We start from the raw sequence: 25,568 nt of genomic DNA on the forward strand, positions 1-25,568 counted from the left end.
TCTGCTCCCACTGATACTTAAGACGCCAGGTGTGGTCCAAGAGGCACGGACACACAAAACTACTCAAAGCTTGAACACATCACTGACACACGTTAGACCTCAGATACCCGATCTAAGAAAACCAGCATCTCATCAGCTTTGGAAGCAAGCAGCCCACATCCCAAAGAGTTCTTCAGTGCGTTTGCCACTACACAATGATTTTGGCCAACACTTGCACCACTGCTTCTTCAGAGAGCATGGAGACAAGTTTATGGGAAAAACAGAGCACAGGAAATGTTTCCAAGTCCTTAATTACGGCCATTATTAACTAAAGCACTTTCGTTTTGTATAGCAGGAAGTGGCAGAAATTACTTCTTCACTTTGAACATAAAAACCAAAACAGTGCCTGAAGGATCAGGATAATTGAATGCAGTTTGGTCAGGCTGCTGCCATCTAGAACTGTGTCTTCCAAAGTAATCACAAAGTGGAAATCCAGCCTACCATCTTTGTTCAAAAGGCTGGCAGACACCCACCATTGACTGAAGAACTGATTCTCACAGCTGAAAGCAAAGATGACATCCAAGCCACAGTATTTCAAAGCACCCTCCAAACCAACGCTATCGTCACTGACAGGGAGGTTTTTCCTTAATTTTCTGCACCCATTCAAACCATTCAGCCACAGATGGAAGATTTAGACTCCTTTCAAAAGCTGAGAGTCAGATTGCCCTCCACTGAAGTCGCTGTCTCAGCCTTCTAGCCAAGGATAGTTTCTTATAAAACCATACAGGCTAGCACTGTCGTTCTGCCCTGGAGGACAGGGCTTACCAACACACAGGCAGGCAGAAGATTTTGTAAGGGCTCTCCCAAGACCCTTCTTGGTCACTTCAGTTATTTTTGCATCCTCCAAACCAGTAACTTTTGCTTCAAATCCACCAAAGATTAAAGATCAGTTTTTCTGGAAAGATGCTAAGATGCTAATGGACTGGTTCTCACTGGCTTTGGGAAGCTTAAACGAGCTTTTCTTGAAATACACAATATTAAACCACTGCAATGAAATACCGGCCTTCCCTGTGCTCTGCAGCAAAGCTCAGCTCCGAGAAACCAAGTTTTACTTTTCTGAGAAGAGCACTGGAAGTTAAATGGGACCTTAACTACTCTTTAGTACTGCACACATTCACAGTTCAGTACTTAACCATGCAAAAATCTAAGATCCAGTCAATACTCCTTTAAATGTGGAACAAGATGAATACCTACTGCTGTGACCCTCCTTCCCCTCTTACCACTGCAAGTCAAAGCTGGGTTCAGCAGCAATGCTGACCTGCTTCTCACAGTTTCAGCAAAGCAAAAGGGAAAAAATCATGTGCCTGATAAACGGAAGGGATGAGTCGGAGGAAGTGGAAGAGAAATACCCCCAGCACAACCCACACCAGTTCAGTCTTTGGGAGGAAGCAGCCTGTGGCCCTCTATGCACTACATCCAACCAAAAATCCTTCCAAACAAGAACAATTTCAGAACAATATGCTTGCGCAGTAAGAGTTCAAATTACCACTAAGAGAAGTTGAGGAGCAAGAAAAGCTGCATTGTGTCATTCCCAAGTGGTGAGCTTGAGAAATAGGGATGCTCAGACAACTTGGGGCAGGGGGAAGGAGAAGAGCAGCCCAGACTGGCACGGTGCACTAGTCAAGGCATTTTAGGAGATGAAGCTGACAGCAACGAGGACGTTCCACCAATTAGCGAGGGAGAAGGACTCTTCTTACATCTCCTAACTGAAGAATTTAAACCAGACTTTACAGGAAGTACACGTGCCTCTGGGCTTACAGAAGCTTTTGCCGTGTAGCAGCTATGGTGGGAATATCCTGCCTCGTTTTGCATGTCTCTAAAAAGCTCTCCAAACTCCTTCATGCACCAACACTCACAGTCCAGAGTACGAACACCACTTCCTACCTCCCAGGAAAAGCAGAGTTTGAACAACTACCAGCTGTAAGAAAACCTGAACAGAAAAAGCATTTCTTTCCATTCTACCACATAAACCAGCCACAAACCATACTACATTAGCACTGTGAACTCTACAGAGAAATTAAAAGGTTTATATGAAGTCATATCACCACCAGATTAGGAGGTCATCAACATCACTGTGTCTAAAAGTGCCTTTTCTCATCCACCGGACATCAACTCACTGAAACAAGCCACAACAGCCATTTCTTTCTAAACCCCTCTGCTTCAGCAGTACTATAAAACTAGGTCAAAACTATACAGCAAACGAGCAACCCGTCGCCACCACCCAGGCACAAAGCGTTGCGGTTTAGCGTCAGAAACTGGCCACCATCACGCTGGTTCCCAGCAATACTTCTCTAGTCATAGCGATATCATGACCCAGTGCCACTCACCACCCACTAGTGAAAAGCGCCGTGCCTGGGGTGCAGTGACTGCCAGCCCCACAGCCTGACTGACAGCCTCTTTTAGCTGGAGATACAAAACAAGCCTTGATTCAGCCTTATTTTGTCACATTCTAAAAAAACAATTCACACCACTGGATTTTGAAAGGCAAGGTAAGAATCCTTATCAACAACAGTGGATGAAATTCGTGGTCTCTGGAGAACTGCAGGGATTATTTCAACACTAGCAGCTGCCCGACCTTCCTTTCCTTTGCTCCCTTGCAAATGCCACACAAATCGGAGAGTCTGAAGTCAACCGTGCAAGAGCCTTTATTCTCAGGTTTTAATCCCTCCTTAGGGCAGAACAGGGGAGGACAGCAAACATTTTCCACTTTTCTTTTAGAGCAAGAGCAGCAGCACACTTGCTGAAAAGTAATGACCAGTCATATCTCAAGTACCAAGTACGGATAATCTTCAGGTATTGAAGACAATAGACTTTGGATCCACTCGAGAAAAAAAAACACTGAAAACCAGCATGGAACAAACCAGCAAAATACAAAGCCAATTGGCTTGTGGACAGGAGGAAGCCAGTAGATGTTCCATCCCTAAATGCATGAACAGATTGCAAAAAGATCAAACAAGTCATAGGAAAGGACGTTAATCAAAGCAGCTTCTTTCCCATGAAGAGGAGGTAGGCAGCAGTCCAGCCAGACTGCAGGGGTTCCCATTTCATCCCTGTCGCACACAGGATACGCTGCAGAGCACAGTGCACACAGATACACGGAACAGGCGGCTCGTGGTGCCCAGCCAGGGTTGAAATTTTCCCCTCTGACCTAACGAACGCTTTCATCACTAATACCCGTAAAGAAACGGTAAAGCAGGCCTGCTGATTGGGGAGCTTCTAAGGAGGAGGTTATCAAGCTGATAAAGGGAAAATTGACTTCTTAGCTGTATCCTGCCCACAGATAACAGCAATCCCTTTGTACTGAACACACACAGCTGGAATAGCTGACTCACAATAAAGCCGTTCAGTTTGTAGGTATCAAGCTAGCTAGACCTACACCACCAGAAAACAGCACGGGCGAGATGCAAGGCAGGGATCAAGGAAAGCTCTGCAAACCTGATCCCTTCCCAGGGCAACTACTATAAATTATTCTGCAGAAGAATCTGTGCAAACAAGAGCAGATACAGTAGTCTAGGCAAGAATCAACACAGCTTTAGTAAATGACGAACCACACAACACAGCCACCCATGCTTCAAATCGACTGAAACATCCTGGAGTTCTGAGCCAACCGACATATGGCTACAGTAAACCATTTTTGCACATCCTGCAATCCGCAAAGAGTCATGTGTGATAAAAAAAGTTAAACCCAGTGATAATTTAAGTTCAAAACTGATGAAAAGACTTCATAATTTAATTACATGTTTAGTGAGCAACGGAAGTTAAACTTGTTAGGCTGAGCTTGAAATATTCTCTAATGCCGGTGAACTGTTAGTACTGAAAACAAAACCAGTGTTGTCATGTCAGCAAAAGTCTCTACGCTTATTCATGCTTTGAAAAAACCCAGTTTGAAGCATGGTAGTGTGCATGCATCGTGTGAAAGCTACCAAGCGCCTAGTTTCCATCTAAGCTTATAAATAATCTTTCCCACTTACAAACCAAGAATCAGTGTCTGCAACACTGCAAATCCTTTGCCCAAATAATTATTTCCACATTGGTTAGGCACTCACTTGTTTATGGAAACGTAACAACACAATGTTATACACAAACACCCAACAACCGCCTCCAAAACATACACAAAACTTTGCGAATGAGAGTAAAATCATGGGGACTGGAAAGTAATTTCTTTAGCCACCCTACACACATACAAAGCACAAGAAGCGAATCAGCCAAAACACCAGAAGTTCTGAAACTCTTTTTCATCGTTCTAACCAAATTCAGGATTCCACGAACTTTTCCATGTAGGCTAACATTTTACATACTCCGTGGCTATGATGCCAGTAAGGCAAGCATGCTCATTCAGAAAAGACATCGCAAAGCAAGATCAAAAAAACCCAGCACGTGTGTCCTTCTGGCCCTGTAGCCAGGGAAAAAGGAGTCAAGGATGAAGCAGGCCTTGTCCACTCATACTTTGAGGATCAAGCGTGCAGTATCTGCTTCAAACACCAAGAAAGTTCAGCAATTCTTACCCTTTCCTATGTAGCTTTGATATGAAGTCAATAGAGTTTTAGTGATTGTCATGTTTTACTGTCTCACACTGGCGTGGCACTAAGCAGAGTCTTCAGCAGGCTGAGCGCCTTTCCTTACCACAGAGATCCCTCCCTGTGCAAATAAAACAGAATAAAGCAGAAGTACAGAAAACACTCAAGTTGTAATTCTGATGCATCAGAAGTGACCGCAGAACACAGTGCAATGAAAGGAAACGCACTGATTCCATTCACCTAACAAGCCAAATAACCTTAGCTGGTTATTTCTGTCCAGCAGATCGCTTTCTCCCAGCTGGCTGCTCTGTGCAAAGCTGCAAGGCGAGTTCTTGGAGGCTTGAGGCTGCACAGCTGCTCTGTGCTGGAAATGAAATGCTGTGTGCGAAACAGCCCTCTCACACAAGCTATTCCTGTCCCTGCAGGCGGGGGACTCTCAAGCCCGTGAGCCCTCTAGCAGGGACCTTTCTCATTTCATACAGATCCACACATCAAAGCACGTTCTAACACTCAGCACAATCAAAGCAAACTCATCCCAGATGTTTGTTTCTTCTTCCTTTAGTCCTCTCTCTTCCTCCTCTTGGAGGTGTTCCAGCTGGTCCCGATGGATTACGGAGGAGGATGGACCCTGAAATTATGTTTGCCACAGAACCTTGGCACCACTGCTACCATAACGCTCCTCCACAGCAGAGCTCTGCTACTAAGTACAGCGCCGACACTGTGCTGCGGATCCACCCAGGAGGCTTCAGGATTTGCTCCTGGAAAGTGCTCTCACAACACAGGCAAAAGCCTTAAGAGACCAAAAGGTATACAAAAGGATGCTGGCAGTGGCACAAGGGAGGAGGAGAGAAGAGAGCCTTTAGAAAGAGGAGGCTGAAGCCACAGAAGACTGCTTTGCTGACCTGCCATCCCACCGACTGAGGCGGTGGAGAGCCTGCGCTCTCCCTCGCGACCAGCTCCAGCTCACGGCAGAGTTCAAAACTCAGCAAATAACAAAAAAGCTGTTCGTCTTTTAGAGTTTTCTGCCAGGTTAGTACAGATGGGCTTGTGGAGGAGCCCCCCAGTACCAGTCAGATTACTGGGAAAGCACAGTGGCGTCTCCACCTGCAGCATCTCCATACGTCTATTTAAGCTATGCTGAGACGACCTACCTCTGCAAATACATGTCTGCCTTAACCCCAACCAGAAACATCCCAGAATAACTGAAGAGTATCCCAGCAGAGAGGTGAAATCCACAGCACATGTTTTGGCAGCACTGCACAGTGTCTGCAGGGGGGTGGAGAGAAGAAATGAGTGAAGAAAGGAACGGAGGCCCTTACAAATATTGCCAGTGCAACACCTAATGAAAAAGCTTTTATTAAATGCATTCATTACCTCTTAGTAAGTCAAATTTCATCACTTCTTCTCAATACAGAGACTTCACATCTTTCGACTGTACAGTATCCTATAGTGCTCTTAACTTGACAGAAAGGTTCCAAAAAGCCATAAAGATTCACAAGCAAGACTCCATTTTACACAAAATAACAGGTGGTTGTACATGGTGGTTTAAAGTCCCTGTCTCTCAGTAGGAGTACATTGTCCTAAACATCCTCAGAGAATAACGCTTTGGATGCACGTGGTCTGGAACTAGAGAAATCCTTTCTAAATTAGCTTTGTACAGAAGCCAAGGGAAAAGTTCATACCAAAAGACTCGTGTCCCGAGGCGCACGGGAAGTGCAGCACCTAAACACAGGTTTCAGAGCAAAGAGCACTAAGTTAGCTCCCGACTCTGACAACTTAATGAAGTGTTACGCTGCAGAGCAAAGCAATTCAGCTCCGACATCCCCCACTTGCAGCCAGCGTCATTACACAGCCACGGCTCCCGTGCTGGGTAGGATCTCTAATCATTACCAGGCTCCCCACCAGGGCCTCTTTGCTTCATTCAGCACAGAGAACAATGCTCAAAACATTCAACCAGCCAATATTCATATCTGTCTTTGTTATTCAGCATGTGGGCTCATGACTCAAATTTTCCACCCTGAAAGCCATACACTGCTCCCAAAAGTCCCTCCTAAGGAGTATTTTCCTACTGCTCTTTCAACAAAGCACATGTCACATCAATCAGGGCGCCTGTCCTCACGAAGGAGCAGTAAGTATCTCGTGCCCGTCATTCAGGAGCACGAGCAGTGCTGCTTTAATCCTGGTGGTTTACATTCACACATTCTATCTCCGAACCAAAATAAGACAAGCATCCAAACAGGTGGGAAGCAGACTCAGCTATTTTTAACTCCTGTCAGCTATTCTACTTCGAAGCAAGGAAAATCAAATATCTCAAAGAAGTCGCTCCAGCCTTAACTGCAAACCACAAGAATAGTAATTTTATTTTGAAGCCTTCCTTCCTCCCTTTCAGACAGTGGCAAAAGCCCTACTCCTTTCCCTCTCCTGCTCCAATTTTTCAAGGATAGAGACAAAATAAACCTTGAGTTACCTCCAGCACAGCTGTCCGTACTGCAGATCAGAACAGAGGTGCAATTACATTGAACGTCAGTGCTTTCAAAGCGTGCTGGGCATTACAAACACGCCAGCAAGTTCTTGCACAACACCCATCCCCAGTCCCTTGCTGTTACAAGAAAAAGAGTGTTCCAGCTCTCCACAAGGCTCATGCCCTCTCAAATCCCCATGCTGTACTCAGCACCTCTTCCACCTTACAGTGCCAAAGGGGGATGGATGGATGGATGGATGGATGGATGGATGGGACATGACACACAGGACAACACAGGATGTACCAAGGGACCCACAAAGTCTCCTGGCTCTTGGCTGCCAGTCCAGCTGCCTTCACGAGAGGTAAAAAACAATGGGGAAGTCTCGCTCAAAAGGAGGAGCAGCCATAGTACAGCCACTTCTAACAGCTGGATTTGAAATAAAACACTGGCATTTTCTTCAGAAGGTCAGTGGGGCCCCGATACATCACTCGCTTCTTCCCTGCAGTAAGAGGCAGGTGAAGAACAAGAGCACTGAGCCGGGCAACTCCCTGCTGTTAAAATAAACCACTTCAGTTTTTCTCACCCTTCAGCGTTAACCACAACCACCAACTTCATCACCTCTGCGTACATCAATTTTATAAAACAGGACCAGTCAAAACACGAAAAAAACTACACAGCAAGTGCTCAACAACCGTGCCCTCTCCTGGGCTGCATCCATCCTCTTTCTTCACCACAACACTCAATCTCACTGAAGAAGATGTAGGTACCATAGCTGCTCAGAGCAACTGATGGTGACCTGAGGCTCCGTGATGCTGGGGTGACAGCAACTAAAACGCTGTTAGGACAGGTTCCAAAATAAGTTCATTACAAGAAACACAGCACAGCAGCTGAGAAGAGCCATGCTGCACACGACCTCTTGACATCACTTACAAGGGCCAGAAGGTTGGATTTTAAAGCACTTTAAGATATCAGCCTTAAAAAAAGTTGGACCTGTGATGTTATTCATTCTCCAGTTCTCTAAAAAAAACTTCTCAGTTGAAAACTTTCTGGTTGTTCGAAGTAGCACCTCCCGCTCCACTAGAGAGGCAAAAGTCAGAGAGAGGCTATTATAAATTCCCTTAAGGAACAGCGCTGCCTTTGTACAGAGCAGGAATACGTGCAAATAGGCACAAAGTGTTAACGCAAATTAAGGTCTACAGCAGAGCCCACAATGGCAGCTTGCAAGCAGCACTCTGACAGAATTACAACGCTGCCTCGGCAGTCCAGAGCACTTACTTCTCCTGCCCTGCACACGTTTCCCCCACGAGATCTGTTTTGCTGGATTCTCACCCGCAGAACTCAGCAGGAAAAGTCTGCAGGCTATTTTTAGGGAGTCCTAGAAACCGCACAGTGCCCTGCTTCCATTTCGAGTGCCTCCTGTACGAGAAGGGCTGGACAGGAGATGCACATCCAAAATAGCCTCTCTGACCAAGAAACAGAGACAATTTCAGAGAGCAGGCAGCCAGAAGTTGAGTTCTCTCTCCTTGCACACCAGAGAACCAAAACAACCACCGAGTCCATCTGATGGTACCACCAAGCAACAAGACTGGACAAGACGTACCCAATGCAAAACTCACAAGGATGCTGGAGAAACCACAACCCAGGACTGCTGTGTGACAGGCGACTCGTGGTGGGCTCTTCTGCTCTTGAAGTCATCAATATGCAACTCAGGAATTTGCTAACATGCCATCCCAGCGAACCTTCCCTTTCCTCCTCTGAAAATTCATCATCTACTTCTGACAAACAAGCCTTTTCTGCACATGCAGACACAACAGGTTCTCAATTACAACTGCATTCACGTCAATACCTTAAAGCTGAGACATCAAATAGAAACTGAAAAATGAATCATTTTTTTTCTAATCATCAGAAGGGAAAAACCCAAATACTATTCTCAAGTCTCAAAGATCGTAATACCAAAAAAAGCTAAACTGATGTATTAACCATTTTTCCATGTAGAACAATTGTTCTGGTGCAGTATTTAAGCCAAGTACGTAAGTTCTACTTTAACAATACTCATCTCTGCATTTTAATTAAGTTTCCATTTCTATCCAAAAGCAGGTGGATGCATGGAAAACTAATTCAGTAGATGTCGTCTTTCAATTTTTAAGCATTATTAAAAAAGATAGAAACATTAAGATGCAAGCATTTAAATAATTACAGATCCTATCAATTTAGTCAGGAATACACCAAGCTTAGCAATAAAATCTAAAATTAGTTGCAAAATAACATCACCAGACTAGAAACTCTAGAAAAATTACTAGAGTGTTCAAGCAAGACCGAATTTATTTAAATCTAAGCTTCTTGCTTATTTAAATCAATCTGCCTGGGAGCCACACAAATTGTTGTGGTAAATTGATTTCCCCAGTGCCTGGTTCTCTTTTCGTAAGAGCCACGACAAGAAAAAGGAAAAGACCAGAAAGACAAGATGAAATGAGCTGATTCACAACGTCACTAGGCATTCTGCATTCAGACAGATTATACCTCACAACATTAAGCCAAGTTATAAACGTCTCGGCAAGCAGAGGCGGCCGGGCACGGTGACTCACGGCAGAGCTGCGAGGTGCAGCGCTCAGTCGCAGAGGTCAGCAGCGGCAGCAGAATCAGAAATGCCAGCTCTCTTCTTGGAGACTCATGCAATGCAGCATGGCTAATGACTTCATTTTACTTTACCTCCTCATCTCTGCTATTCTTTGGCAATGCACAGCTGGATTTTACATGTGCATGAAACAGCTATTCAGAGTTAATGCCTTTACTGATGCAACAAATATTGTAGTTGTCCATTCCTGCTTCCACTAGACTGGAGGCTGGCTGATGTTGTGCCCATCTACAAGAAGGGTTGCAGAGAGGATCTGGGGAACTACAGGCCTGTCAGTCTCACCTCAGTGCCAGGGAAAGTCATGGAACAGGTAATCTTGAGTGCTATCATGAAGCACATGCAAGAGAACCGGGTGATCAGGCCCAGTCAACATGGGCTTACAAAGGGCAGATCTTGCCAAACTAACCTGATCACCTTCTATGACAAAATGACTACTGGATGGGGGAAAGGCTGTGGATGGAGTCTTCTTGGACTTCAGTAAAGCCTTTGACACAGTTTCTCACAGCATTCTGCTTCAGAAACTGTCAGCCTCTGGCACGGACAGGCGCACACTCTCCTGGTTTGAAAACTGGTTGGATGGCCCAGAGAGTGGTGGTCAATGGAGTTAACTCCAGCTGGAGGCCAGTCACAAGTGGAGTTCCTCAGGGCTCGGTACTGGGTCCAGCCCTGTTCAATGTCTTTATCAATGACCTGGATGAAGGCATTGAGTGCACCCTCAGCAAGTTTGCAGATGACACTAAGCTGGGAGGAAGTGTGGATCTGCTGGAGGGTAGGGAGGCTCTGCAAAGGGATCTGAACAGGCTGGACTGCTGGGCCGAGACCAATGGCATGAGGTTCAACAAGGCCAAATGCCGGGTCCTGCACTTGGGGCACAACAACCCTATGCAGCACTACAGACTGGGGGAAGAATGGCTGGAGAGCTGCACGGAAGAGAAGGACCTGGGGGTGCTGGTTGACAGCCAACTGAACATGAGCCAGCAGTGTGCCCAGGTGGCCAAGAAGGCCAACGGCATCTTGGCTTGTATCAGAAATGGGGTCACCAGCAGGTCCAGGGAGATGATTCTCCCTCCGTACTCAGCACTGGTGAGACCGCACCTCGAATACTGTGTTCAGTTCTGGGCCCCTCACCACAAGAAGGATGTTGAGGCTCTGGAGCGTGTCCAGAGAAGAGCAACAAAGCTGGGGAAGGGGCTGGAGAACAAGTCTTATGAGGAGCGGCTGAGAGAGCTGGGGTTGTTTAGCCTGGAGAAGAGGAGGCTGAGGGGAGACCTTATTACTCTCTACAACTACCTGAAAGGAGGTTGTGGAGAGGAGGGAGCTGCGCTCTTCTCCCAAGTGACAGGGGACAGGACAAGAGGGAATGGCCTGAAGCTCTGCCAGGGGAGGTTCAGGTTGGATATCAGAAAAAAATTTTTTCAGGGAAAGGGTCATCGGGCACTGGAACAGCTGCCCAGGGAGGTGGTCGAGTCGCCTTCCCTGGAGGTGTTTAAGGAAAGGGTTGATGAAGTGCTTAGGGACATGGTTTAGGGAGTGTTAGGAATGGTTGGACTCGATGATCCAGTGGGTCCTTTCCAACCTGGTGATTCTGTGAATGGTAGGTAGAGCATGCCATTCAGATGTCTTATTGAAAAGCATAACATTAAACAAAGATTAAACAAAAACTTAGAGCATTTACCAAAACAGTTGTGCTGGTATAAATGGCAGCTTGTTCTTCAGCTTCATAGAGAAGCAACATTAAAAAAAAACCAAACCAACTCAAAAACCCCTCAAAGCCGCGTCATCTGGTAGTTCCCAAGACTAACCCTCTGATATGAGCTAACTATGCAGTCTACAACAAGAAAACCCATTTATTTGGGTTTCTTTTCAGGCCCAAGTATTTGTGCCCACCGAATGAAAGTGATTGCTGTCTTTTTATTACTCACAAGGGAGCTGCATTTCATATGAAAAGAGTTATCCAGAAACATTTACTATACACATCTGCACCAATAAGGAAATGAGTCACCAGCCCATGGGCAGGCCTGATTCACAGCACACGGCTCTCGGGCTATTCAGGAATCGAGGTACAGAAAACAGGAGACAGGCAGATGCAAGCCACAAGTAATTTTAAGGGGCTAGATATAAAACACAAACTAATCTAAAAGCATTTTTTTCCTCCTTTGCTTGGGCATAATTTCTCCAAAAGCACAGGACCAGTGTGGCATCGTACACAGGCGCAGAACTTTTCACCTGGGTGAATCATAATGTTTTCTTTATGTAAGGGGAAGAAAAGCAAACTTTAAATGTTTATTTTAACCCCAGATAAAATTGCTTGGATTTCATTCAACAGAAAAATCAACACAAATAAGTCTTCACAGTCACTGCTAAGGCAAGGTTTCCATGGGATTAGTAACAACCTGCCAAATAAAAATTCTCCTTGCCTGCAGAACATGCGAACAAAACCGCTGTTACAGGACCAAACCAAGCATCTTTCTTCCGTTCACCATGCTGATTAAAGAACTAAAACAAAGAAAACTGTACATACTTCATCTTATTAAAGCCCTGCACTTCCTACAAGGTTAGATACGAGTTTAAGTCACCCTTGTTCCTGTGAGAAGCCTGGGGCACTGAGCTGTAGCACCCTCTCCATAGGTACTGGTCTTCTCTGCCACAGAAACTTGGCTTTTAATGAGTTCTGTATTTTTAAGAGCACCTTTCCAAGAAGCACTAGGGTTTTTCAGCTTGAACTCCTCAGCTCAATAGCTATATAGAGCCGTTACGCCAAGCATTTTGCTTGAAAATTCTGACTGTAATGGTAATTTGAAGGATTTAAAATGATACCGCAGTAAGCAGCCAGATCAGTGAGTTTCCCTTAAGCCAAATGAAGAAATCATAGCTGACCAGTTTTGCACAGATGAGCAACTTTTAAAAAAAGACACGTTTGATGTTGGATTTTAAAAGTGAGCTTGAAGAGCTTTCTGGAAAGCAATGTTAGTAGGAAGATGTCTTACTCGCATACAGGAGAACCAGACACCTGCACGTAAATCCTTCCAATTACTGTTTCCATAACTCCTACTTAAAAAGCTATGAATAAATACAAGCTGCAATTAAATAGACTGAGCACACCTACAGCTTCTCTGCTAATAATGACAGAGAGGAAAAAAACGGGGGAGGGAGAGGGAAGAGGAGCAATAAGCCCATCACTGCTGTGCTACACCATCGCTGTACAGCCCTGTACCAACACAGCGCTCTGCCACCAGCAGCACTGCTGAACAACTTTCACCTGCCAAAATATGGGAATTTAATCAACAATTCAACTGCTCTAGAAACAGCTGGTTATTATTCTTCCTGATGGTTTCCAACAAGCAGCAAAATTGATGACAAGGCTCAGGAATATGGACACAAAAGCCAGCCACCTCCACCAACGAGGAACAGCAAATACATGAGCGGCACTATACCTTCTTCTCGCTGTGACCTGGATTTTCCATTACAGCCAAGGGAAAGCTCCAGAGTTTCAGTATTTAGTAGGCAACAGTTGCCACTGGACAGAAAATACCTTATTCTCATCTCCGGTCAGTGGTGGCGGCCTGTAGGCAGCTATGCACTATTAACCCATCTGGAGATACACACTAAAACAAGGTTTCCCTACCATCTGAAGCCCAGTTGTGGCTGAAGAAACAAGCATTACATTACAAATCTCTGGTCTCTGCAGGCATGGCGACACACCTAGACATTACCTAACAATCATTATTGCTTCCAGTATGCTGATGGCAAAGCCCAGACAGTCCTCACCGAGGAACCTAGTAACACGGGGGTATTATTTTGTCCTGACCAATAAGCAGAACAGACATGATTTCCCCAGCAGAAAACACTTGGGGATAGCATTCCAAGAACCCGATCTGTTCTCACCCACACGCATAGGAACATGCTGTGGTTTGCATGTCCACAATAACGGTAAAGCAGACAGCAGTACCTGCAGGTACGCAGTTTCCGCCCAGTGCGAGCACTTAAATCCCTTGCATGCAGATCTCTGACTGATAAGAAACATAATGCTTGGTTAGTGCAGCTTTTGCATCAGCAAAGTGAGATCTGAATGCTTTAAGCATAGGTCACCATGCCACCAAACCACCTCTTTTGGTCTCCTACATCTTTGACTGGTCTTGAACAGGTCTGTTCAGGGTGAGAATTAAGTCTGGTAGGTGAAAAAACTTGTCAATCTCCATACAAAAGAAAAAAGAAACTTAAACGTGTACCCAGAGGGTTACCAAATATTTTATCTGTGTGTTTCAGGATGATCATCCAATATAGAGTAGAGAAGAAGCTGAAGGTATGATTTTCCCACAACAATTTACAATGAAAGATAAACCCCAGAATACCAGCGGTGTTAGAGGCATCAAACAGATCTCCAGAAACAAGATAGATATATCCAGGTAATGCTGGGAGATAGCGTCCCTGATCAGTGTGCATGAAGGAAGAAGACATGGCACTATTTTTTTTATTTTTTTTTTAGTAAAAATTAGATGTTCGCAAAACACATTGAAAACGAGCATTTGAAGCTCCACTGACACTGTCTGAGTAAAAGCCCAAATGTGACACGACAGGAGTTGGAGGCATCTAAAAAACGAGAGCAGATGGAGTGGGAATTTGAGAGCACAATCTTCTCCATCAACTACTCAGCACTTAGATGTAACCTTTAGGAGTTTTCTAACCCACTAATAAATGGAAACTTATTGTACACAGTTTTCTACAAACTACCTTTGAACATGGACAGCACAATAAGGAAGAGACATAGACTTTATACAGTGAGAACAAAATTAGTTTTTCCCCTTTGTATGAATTATCAACACCTGTATTTTAGAAAATATGTAGTTTATGGCGAGTGCCAAGCTTGGCACCAACACGAGGGATTCACCTCTCTCTGCCCAGACAATCCAGAGGACACTGCCCTGGAAAACAAGAAGCAACAACAGAAAAGCCTTATAGCTAATTGAGAACTGCCACATTTGGACCACCTGCATTTAATCACAGGCCCAGCACTCCCAAAGGAACATTTTCAGGCTTCCTGAAGCTTGCAAAATTAAATTTAGTAAATTCAGGTTTACATTTCTAACTACAATACAGCATCTACCAGAGTAGCTGAGGCATTCAGATTAACACGGATACTTGTGTAATGGATAATCTAGAAAGTTACCAGACTTTTCAAGAAGAAAAGATGCTGTGGAATTGCTTTGATTTTCACCCATCTCCAGACAAAAACCAACTTCTGGTTTAGCTCATCCTTTTCCCAAGACAAATCCTAAACCAATCAACTCCAACACAAAACACTCATGAAGCACTGTGCAAAACTAAGGTGGTATAACTGCACTGCAAAGAAAGCCCACTTCAATAAGCGTATCATCCAGCCATCCAACACCTCCCGAGCTGCAGAGCCACTGCCACCTCACCACTGCCTGCATGCAGTGGGCAGCAACAGAAGGATCACTACGACAACACACAGACAGGAGACACCATTAAGAGTTCATCTAACCCTCCTCGGTGACAAAGAGCTTTGTATTGCATCTGTGTTACAAAGCAAAGGCTTTCTGGTACTTTTTAGGAGTACTTCAGCAAAGTCTTTCTGAACTCAGGAAGCAGATGAGTAGTTGGTGAATTGTAACGTGCATAGGAGAAAGGGGAATCCAAGAAACCCTAAACTCCACTCTTTGCTTCTCCTTAAGAACTTCTGTAAGAGGCTTTCTGCTAGTTTCCTGCTTTCCCCTGAGCTGAAGCCACTCACAGTCAACCTCCACGGTCACTGCTGCTGGAAGGAAGGATGACATAGGAAGTTCAAGACTAACTTCAGTCAGCCTGGCCTGCCATGGACCTGCTCCCTCAACATCCATTCCCAGGCCCAGCTCAACCTGAGAGCAGGCCAGAGCTAGCAAAAAAGCTCTATATTCTCCACAGGACCAGTGAGGTTACTGATCCAAATGTTAACGTCCTAGGAGCGGCTCTTGCCGTAAGAGCCCAAAGATGGGCACAAGCCTGAGAGGAAGTTACGCTCACAAGTTGACAGAACAGCACCAACTCTCGAAAGGGTAAATTTTATACAGAAAATCACTCCTGCGGCGCCAGTGGGTGCCAGTTCTTCAAACTGGATGAGAAATGAGAGCGAATTATAGATCAGCATTAGGAAATCTCAGGAGTTACTCCAAAGCCTTCATTCACCACACCGCAACACACCTCCCTGTGCTAGATGCACTACGATTCTCAAAAAAAGCAGTCAAAAAAGCTACAATTGTATTTGTGATTACATTTTAGAGCCCTAGACTTGCAAACCTAGTATTTTGCGGGAAGCCACCAAGTTGTTAGGAGATGTGCAGCAACAGCAAGGGAGCCCCTACACCAAACCCAACTCGGACCGCTGTGAGAAGGACCGTTCTGCTCTGACTAAGCTGCCAGGCTTGTCACCACAAGCGCTAGCACTGTAGTTTCCCACAGATTCATACTTTTGCAAGTAATTTAAGACACAGAAGGCTTCTGCCTATTTGAACTTGCAAAGCTGCTTCTCCGAGTACAAGTGATGATACCCCGTTTCAGCAATGACGGTCCTATGTCCTCAAGTAACCAATTCTTACTGCACAAAAAGACAAAAGCCTTCAGAAAACTGTTGTTCCACTCGTTCTTGCAAAACTGGGAAGAAAATGCATCATTAAAGCACATATTCTTCTCTTGTGCTTCCCAGTGAACTGTCCTTGACCGATCCCAGCCTCCCCACTCCTAAAGAAGAGCCAAACGAGACCAACCTGCTGAACGCGGCATCCGCAGCAGCCGGCGGATGAGAGCTCTGTGACTACACAAATGAAAATTGCTCCCGCAAACCAAGTTTAATTGTGGTTTCCTTTTAGGGAAGGCAGATGGGGGGTGCAATATGATGTGTCCCAGCTAACGGACAAACACTAACTCTGCTATTTTCAGCTCGGCAAGTTATCACAAGTGCTCAATTTGACTTCAGAACTGGAGGAAGAGATTCTGCACAGAAAGAACTACTAGAAGAGCAAATTTCCCTACACACCGTTTCAAAATCAGACAACTGCACAGACTTGGCACTACATTTGTGAATTTTTGCAACAAGACCCCCTCTAAAAACACCCCGGTTTCCCACACATTTCTGGAAGGCTGCCTCCTTCAATGACTCTGCTGTGCAGCAGAAAACCTTGTCAGAACAAGCGCGATCTCACCAGTGCAGGTGGGGCTCACCACTAGAAGCCGGTTCTTACTGCTCTTTGAGATAAGCAAACCGGAGTTAATCCATCAACTATTTGAACTGAAGACTTGATCTTTCTCCTTGATCTTCTATTTAAAGTTTCAGTGGAAGGAGGATTAGCAGAGTAAGGCTCTACCCTGTAAAACCAGGAGAGCCAGGAAAGGTGCACAGTGTTCAGGATTTACATAGCAGCAGCACCGGAATGTCAGGCACTGAGAGGTGTTTTGCCAAAGCACTTTAATTCTTGTACAGCACATTTACAGTGTCTTCCCGAAAAAAATGAAGTACAACACCCCCAAATCTGAAAGTCACCTGTGCTGGCTTTTCAGTATTTTTTCCTTTTAATTAGGGTCATTAACAGCCTCCATGCTAATTTAAGCTATGATTGCTTACAAAACTAATTTTGTGACTACACTGCCCCAACCTAGTTACTGTAAAATTTCTGGCAGGTTCACTTCCAGCCCCCTTTTCTGATGTGGTTTAGTGCTGTGAGGAGGGTGCAGTTGCCGCCGCTGACCACGCATGCTCTTACTCTCTTTGCTGGAGCCAGCTCGCAGGGAACCAAGTTACAACGTGCTTCTGGAAGCCAAGCGAGCAGCCAGCTGACTCCATCTGCAACGAAACCAATTGTTTATAAACTCTTCAAACCAACTTACACAACTAAAAGTCATTTTCCCCTCCACTTTAAAATGGACCCAATTTTGTTGGCAGTCTAATGTTTCAATGTAATTCTTCTACAAAGTTGAAGTCTTGGTTGTGTTTTGGAGAAGAAAAGAGCTTTTGAGTACTTATTTGCTTTATTTTTTCCATTTCAAATTTGCTCGGTTTGCACAAAAGATCCTTTTCTTAATTGCCAGCTCTAGAAAATAAGCTGCGATCCGAAAATCAAGTGGGGTTTTACTGTACCTTATACAGCTTGTGCCAAAACGCGCTACTAAATCAGCTGTTGCAATCCTTGGGAACCGGGAATGTTGGCAGAAAAATGCTGAGGAAGACTGATAAGATATTTTGTGACACCAAAACAAGCAAGCACCTCAAGGACAAAGACAACCTCCCTTTCTGACCAGACCTTCAGTGAATTTATCCTCTCTACCTGTTAGATCAAAGCTGCTTTCTAAACATAAATTGTGCAGCAGCATTTAATTAAAAACTACTATTTTAAGTGATGGCAAGCACTGATAGACATGCTAATTTCTTCATTTAGTTGGCATTTGTAACACTAGGATAAGAAATAAGTTACTTCACTGCAATTCCTCCAGGGAAATAACTGGAGTGGCTCATCTTGACCATTTTCACAACAGCCAGCTTTGGTAAACCAGGCTGCGAATGTGCTCAAATGACTCCCCAGGAGGGGCAGCAAGCACCAACAGCACAAAATTAAAACCTGTGCTCTCTAAAGTGAGACAAAGGAGCCATTTGATCGCAGGCTGCAGTAGCTCTCTCCCTCCAAAGGGAACCACCGCGCAGGCAGCAGCAAACGCAAGGTAGACAGTGCTGGGGCTTTAACAGATGCCAGGGATTTCCCAGCCTCACACATGTTAGCGCTTTGTATTTGCAATCCTGATCTCCAGCACCAAGAGGTTCATTTGCATGTTAATTAGAAGCAGGTCACCAGAAAACTGCACCAGACAACCTTTCTGAATTGACTAGAAAGGACAAGGAAGCATTTCCATAATGTCTATATCCCTTTTAAGCACATTTCCATCTGTCTATGAGCCACCCAGAAGTTCACTGTAAATCATAGCCCTCCTTTTGTTGTCCAAGGGCACCCATTTCCATACACACATATCTCAGATCACTAGAACCGGTTTAAGATCAGACATCTTTTGAGACTTGCAAAACAAATCAGCAAGTCTGAGCAACGCTAGAGAAAATAATGCTAAGTTAGCCTAGCCAGAGAACCTCCTTTTATCACAATGCAAAACCAGACAGAAGAAAGTATGAAGAAAAGCGTAAGCTGTACCAGAGAGAAAGCTTCACAACTGGTTAAACGTCTGCAGCTCTTAAGTCTGGACGTTCATCCAGTTCCACTCAGCACTCACATTCACCGGCAATGACAGGATTAAGAAGAAAGGAGGCGGCAAGGAAAGGTGTTACAGACTTTTAAACTACCCAGAAAGGCACTCTGTAGCATCCTTTCCCTTTGAACTTTCTTTTAAACTGTATTAGTGCATTATGCTTAAATCAAATGCCCCTTCAGCTCAGTTTTAGGGGTCTCTGTCTAATCAAACTGAATGATGGCTGCTGCTTCTCACACAGGAGACTCGCTGGCACCCCAGCTTTGGAAATTCATGTCATTTTCTCCAGAACCTCCATGATTGATCATTTGAAGTTAGCAGACAATAAGTGCATGGTTTCAAAACAGAGAGCAACACTAATACAAGGCTGCACCTCAGTTTAACAATATATCGTCTTTTCAATTTTCAGTTGTTATTGCACAGTCATAGCCAACAGACTTGATTTAAGACTTCCAGATGCTGAGCTTCAAGTACATCTTTCATGCTTATAACAGGCGTTCTCAAGTGAGTGAGAGAAGTCTCGCCCAGCTCTTTGACCATTTTAGCTGTGGGACGTTCTAGATCTCGCCTGTCACTCTGGAGACCAAACACACCGACGCGTGGCAGTTCAAACCAGCTTTAAGACCCACGCTGCTCCACATCCCCTCTCAACCCCCAGCTCTTTGCTCACCCTGAAAGCCATCACAAATGTAACTGAAGAATCACACCACTCAAGTTAATGGTCGATCAAAGGTTTGTGTCCACCCCGAAACCTCCAGCTCAAGTAGTAATTTAGTTCATAGCTCGGTACTGCAGGCAACTCAACCGGCATAAATGAGCACACAGCAACAAGTGTGGCACAGAAAGCTCCTTATAAACCAGCAACGGCAAAGAAAGCTGTTTCATGTAAACACATTCTAGTGGCATGAACTAAAGCTCCAAAGATGCAGTCCAGGATACCTTTGCAGGAGAATGTAAAGCTGCTGTGAGATCAAGGAAAGGATTTTATATCAGCTCAGCTGGCTGCAAGGTTCTCTTTGATTTTTATGAAGCAACAACTCTTGAAATACTTACAGACAGCCTGCAAAGGAGTTTGCGTACAGCAACACATCCAGATATCAGATTTTAACACAGAATTATGCAGATTTCTGAACATAACTGTCAACCTACCAAGCTGTGGACCACCAGCTGCGTTGCCTCTTTAACAATACTTACATCAATGAATACAATTGCCAGTAGTCGACCCACTAAAAAACTGCATTTAAAATTCAATTATGTTATTAGCCAGGGAACTACACAAAATTAAGCACTAAAGCATGAAACCTCAGCATTATTACTGTGTTAACTCGCCACTTATGCTCCTATGAAGTCTAAATGGCTATACCTTTTTCTTTGTTTCCCAGGATGACATCAACCAGACACACCATTTTTCACAAGCAGAGCTGTGCCACCGGAAATCCAAGCACATACCAAATCACACAGGGAGAAAATCCTTCAGCCAGTACACGGGATCTGCATTAGGAATTCACTGCAGTAAGACTACAGAATGTGCTTGCCTAGCCTCAGATCTGCGAGGATATTCCGAGCCTTTGACACAATCCACAGCTAGACAGCAGATTTCTTTCCTTTATCACAGTCAGGAGAACCTGGGTGAAAAGGGTACTAAACAACGAGTTAGCCCAGTGGTTAGAAACCCTGTCCATATTTGATCCCCACCTTGCCAGAGACTAACTGCAAGATTGCAGGAAAGAACCATTGTGATTACTATCATTTACTGAAGCTGCTCAGCAACAGCTCTGTAAAGGCCATCAGGCAGATCGGCCAGTATGAGCACGCAAAGCAGCAATGAGTGGCAGATGTCGAACATTTATTTGTTACACTTCTGCATATTAAATAAAAAAGCAGTCTTCCACTGACCTGCCGTCAAGGTGAGATCTCGTCCTTTTATATCCACCATTACATGAAAAGTTTCCCTCCAGCTGATATCCCTTGCTTATCCCTGACTTTTTATGTCATTGCCTAAGGCCATTTCCAGTCCAAGAATGTGAGACATCATCTGAAGCCGCTCCTCAGAGAACACGGCACTGACTTGCTGGTTAATTTTATCTCTAGTCATGCTTGAACAATCGCTTGATAACATAACAGGGATTTTCTCCCTATTTTAAACAAGAGCTGTATCAACAACAGAACAAAGCAGATCAGTTAGGCACTTAAGAAACAACATTAAATGGAAGAGAACACCAAAACCTTACACTACAACTGGACCAAAGCATAAAATTCCAGCTTTTCTACTAATTTCTGAAGGAATGTGGAGAACAAAGTTTACTGGCTATTTTTCAATCTTGTGATCTTTCCGAAACTTTCAAGGAAACAGTATGCTAACAGAAGATTCTACAAGTGCTGCTTTCAAATAGCACAGCATGGAGGATCTCAAAGTTATGAAAAGGGTGTTTTCTGTAAGAGGGGGAAGAGCTGGATTCTGCCTCAGAGTCCCATGATTTCCATGTTAGCTTTTAACCCTGTTCACTAACCGCATGCTCCAGGGACTTCTCTCTTTATTAAAGTGTCCAAGACCCAGTTGGGCTCAGCTTTCCCTGGCTGAAAGTAATAGCATTCCTCACTAGGTTTCTACCAAGTTAACAAATGTTTGGAGTCAGGCTGTAATAAGGCAGCTTTTAGACAGACTACTGATACCTCGGGCTGCCTATCGGTTTCAAACCTGAAAAGCTTCTGGGCAAAGATCTGTTCAGTTGGCCCAGTAACTGCCAAACCATTTCAGCAGGAGTCAGTGAAAGTTTATAATCTTCAGGAAGACCTACAACCTGGGGTTTGTGGGTGTTTTTAAGTTAGCACCACCTGATGTTCATTTATACAGAATGCTCTACCCTGGAATCCCTTTACAAGACCACAAGGCTCCCAATTTTCTTTTTACAAGGCACATGTCGCTTCTTATACTCCTTTGCTATCAAAGCACAGGAAGAAGGCAAGCCCTCAAGTGCTACAGCACTAACTGTATTGCCTAAAGCCCTTACCTGCATAGTCGTTCCCTTGCTCTGCAAGTCAAAGCAGGCTGCACAGACACTTTTCCATTGATACAATCACCGCTGCTACCATCAGAGACCAGAAGCTGCAATGGGTTGAATATATACAAGAATAAAAGCCATTTGTCTGAAAGACTTGGCATTTCTCCCTGAGCACCGCAAAAAATTCACTAAACAAAACTTAAGGAGATGGTGCTGCAAGCTGTTTGCTGAAAGGTTACCTTTCCTAGTCTTCATCATGCATCTGTTATCCATTTGCACACACACTGACGTTATTCACTACGAACACGCAATACAGTTTTGCTAATTAGCTCAATAAGCAAAGAACAAACATATTCCAGCTTCCCTGATACGAACCAATTTAAAGACAGGACTTTACTCCTTAAGGATAAGGCTGCCTCCCTAACATTTTTATTTAATATTAGTCTTGAGGCCACTGAAATTCATACACAATATTCTGGAGAAAATGGAAGAGGTAGTCCTTACATAGGTCACTTTAAGAACACACACAGACCACCAAGTTATTTACAAGAACTCTGTCCTCTTTTAGAAAACCACATCTGCCCTGTCTGATCTACACCAAGCACGTGAAACAGGTTCCAACTCCAAAGCAGAAAACAGATCACAATAAAACACAGCTAATAGTCCCACACATTTCAATACATTTATAGCAAAGATTATTTTAAAGCCTCATGAGCTCTCCTACTATCTGCTCTCTCGAGCCCATCTACACATCTGCGCTTATCATAAAAAATGCACAATTGATACTTTTGGAAGTGCTTACGTCTTCAGCTTTAATTTACAGACAACTTCCAAATATATAAAGCCTTGGTGAACCAGAATTCTACAAACCAAGCCCCTCCAGTTGTTTTGATTATATGCAGAAGATTTAAAATATATATAGCAGATTTTTTTTAAAAAAAAAATAATCTGCAAGTAGTTTGAGGTCTCCTGTGCATTGATCAAGAACTTTAATAGAGTAATTAGCCAGGGTTCATTAAACATGCTTCCCATTAGCCTCCCTAGATATCTAATCTGAATTCATTTACACAGCTATGTGCCACAGGTGCAAAGCTTTAACCCCCTTAAGCCCAGTTTCCCCTAACATGGACATCTTTTCTAATCAAGGTTTCACTAAGTGTTTGCCCTGTGTCTATTAGATGGAACCAAAAGACTTCCTCCTCCCAACTAACATCAAGTTCCTCCAAAAGGTCTTGCCTTGCAACTTCAGCTACCAAGGTTTCACCTGGATGTGCTGACACTGTCCAAGCCTCTCCAAGGATGAACATGATCTGGAGCAGGAATCACTGAAACACCGAAAGCTACTCCTAGGCGCCATCATTCACAGCCAAACACTTGGAAATCAGCTACCGTTTTGTCTGTAACAGAACTGCCTCGTGTTTTGTTCAGCCACCCTGGCTACAGGAGCAGCAGCTTTTTGTTTTTATCAGTGAGGCAGACAACTGCCAGAATCTCAGTACTTTGCTAATTACTATATTTTGCTTCTATGAGTCAAATTAGTGCTCACTTCATCGATGGCCTAGACCTCCAACCACTACCCATCCTAGTAATTTATGTTAATAACATCCAGGGCCGGGTCTTATGTCACCCCTATGTATGGACACTCACATTAACATGCTCCTGTAGAGCATCTTTCTCTGTTCCATCAGCCCCGAGACACTTAACCAGAGCCCTGAGCACCTGAAGCAGCCTCACCGCAACTCAACTGCTCCCGAAAACACTTCTAGGAGTACCACAAAGCATGGCAGAGTAAAGTGAGGCTGGGCTTTTCAGAGAATGCTCTCCTTCAAGTACTCTGCTGAGGTTTTAATGCATCGCAAAGACAGCATAAAAAGTGGGACAAGAGCTAGATACCCAGGGTTAGCTGAGGCATGCAAGCCCCCGGGGAACGCTGACCTTACAAACACGGCACCTGTAAAGGCACACAAAACCTCCAGGAAAGGCTCATTAGAACCTTTGAATCATCTTCCTCGACACACAATAAACAAAATGCTCGCTTCAGAGAGGAAAAGCATAAATGTACATATAATTAGCCCATACTATTAGTCATTATCGAATGCCGTGGTGTGTGGCGTTAAAGAGGACAAATTCCGTTTTCTATCAGCTGAAATGCATTATTCACTCCTCCCCAAACCAACCAAATACATCCCCATCCCTGAGACAGTCCCTTCTTCAAAAAGAACAACAAAGCAGAGAAAAGCCTTGTAACCAAACAGCTTGGAAGCAAACGAGTCAAATCAACTGCAGTAAGATCTCAGGATGCAAGAGTTGCACCTACTTCTAGAAAGTTGTACCGAACACACACCGTTTTATCCAGATTAGTCAATCCCATGAGAAGAGCAGTCCACCTGGTTCAGAAACTGTTATGTTGGAACAGTTCTGAATGAGTGTCCAGACAGGCCAGCTTATTCCATAAACAAAAGAAAGAAAAACTGCTAATAGAGCAACCTACGCTAAAGCTGCTTCCCGTTGCAGGAATAGGGACATCCCGAATCCTTATGCAGCAGTTTAGCTGTTGCTATCGACACAACTCTGGCACACATTCCCCACCTGCCACAGACCTTGCTACTCAGTCAGATGGGCCAACATGCCCTTTCCACACCATTCCACAGACAGAGCCGCTGCCTTTTCTCTCTGCTAGAGCACTGGCCCAAGTTTAGAGTATAAACTACTTTAAAGAGCCACCACAGTCACCATTCAGAACAAACACCAAGAAGAGTGTCCACCTTGACTGTTAAGGACGGCTCAACACAAGCCTAGAGCTCCAGCATCCCACAAGAAGCCAAGTCTCCAAGCACGGAAACAGCAGCCAAGAGCACTGCCTGCCTGAGACTGGATTATCTCTGCTTGTACGCATGAGCTTCCAGAAGCAGAGAGGACAACAACCCTGAGATCCTCACCTTTGCCTTCACTTCCAGGTGGCTTCATGACTGGTAAAGCGGCTGTGCTGTTTAATTCTTATTCCCCAATTTCTTCCTATGATGCTGACAACCCATGTGGCTCACTATGTCCATAGGGGTTTGGATTCCCCAGTGAACACAGAAGGAAGCTCAGTACTTAAGTCCTGGATTCTTGTCTGATCATGCAATAAAATGTACTACGCAACAACAAAACATACTAGAAAACAGTGCTGCCAGGAGACAGGACCCAAATGGATCGGCTTCTTATAGAGGGCAGAACAAGGGGGGAATGGCCTCAGGCTGCGCGAAAAGAGGTTCAGATTGGACATCAGGAAAAAATTTTTCAAAAAGGTCATCGGGCACTGGAACGGCCCAGGGAGGTGGTGGAGTCACCACCCCTAGAGGTATTTAGAAGACGGGTAGATAAGGTACTTAAGGATATGGTTTAGTGGCAGATAAGTATGGTTGGACTCGATCTCGGGGGTCTCTCCCAACTTGGTAATTCCATGATTCTGAAACAATAGGCTCTATAAATACGGAGGCAAACAGCACTGTGCTCCCTCCACCTTGGTTTTAGCCAGGTGCTATGTTTTGACCGCTCTGAGGCATTATTTTAGATACCTTTCAAAGATGACCTCTTGATTCACTTTATTTTACGCCTTTTAATGCTATAAAACACATGCACTATACAAAAAAAGGACTTAGAGCAGACCATGCCAAACCCCAAAAGGGCT

The 25,568-nt window shown here is 44.4% G+C and overlaps 1 protein-coding gene across 1 annotated transcript in view; it reads right to left on the reverse strand.

Annotated features, from left to right (window-relative positions):
• GLG1 (golgi glycoprotein 1) overlaps nucleotides 1–25,568 on the reverse strand; it is an 89,788-nt gene that overhangs the window by 51,180 nt on the left and 13,040 nt on the right. The window lies entirely within an intron of this gene.

This window comes from Cuculus canorus, chromosome 13 (assembly GCF_017976375.1).
Source record: "Cuculus canorus isolate bCucCan1 chromosome 13, bCucCan1.pri, whole genome shotgun sequence".
Classification (NCBI taxonomy): Eukaryota; Metazoa; Chordata; class Aves; order Cuculiformes; family Cuculidae; genus Cuculus; species Cuculus canorus.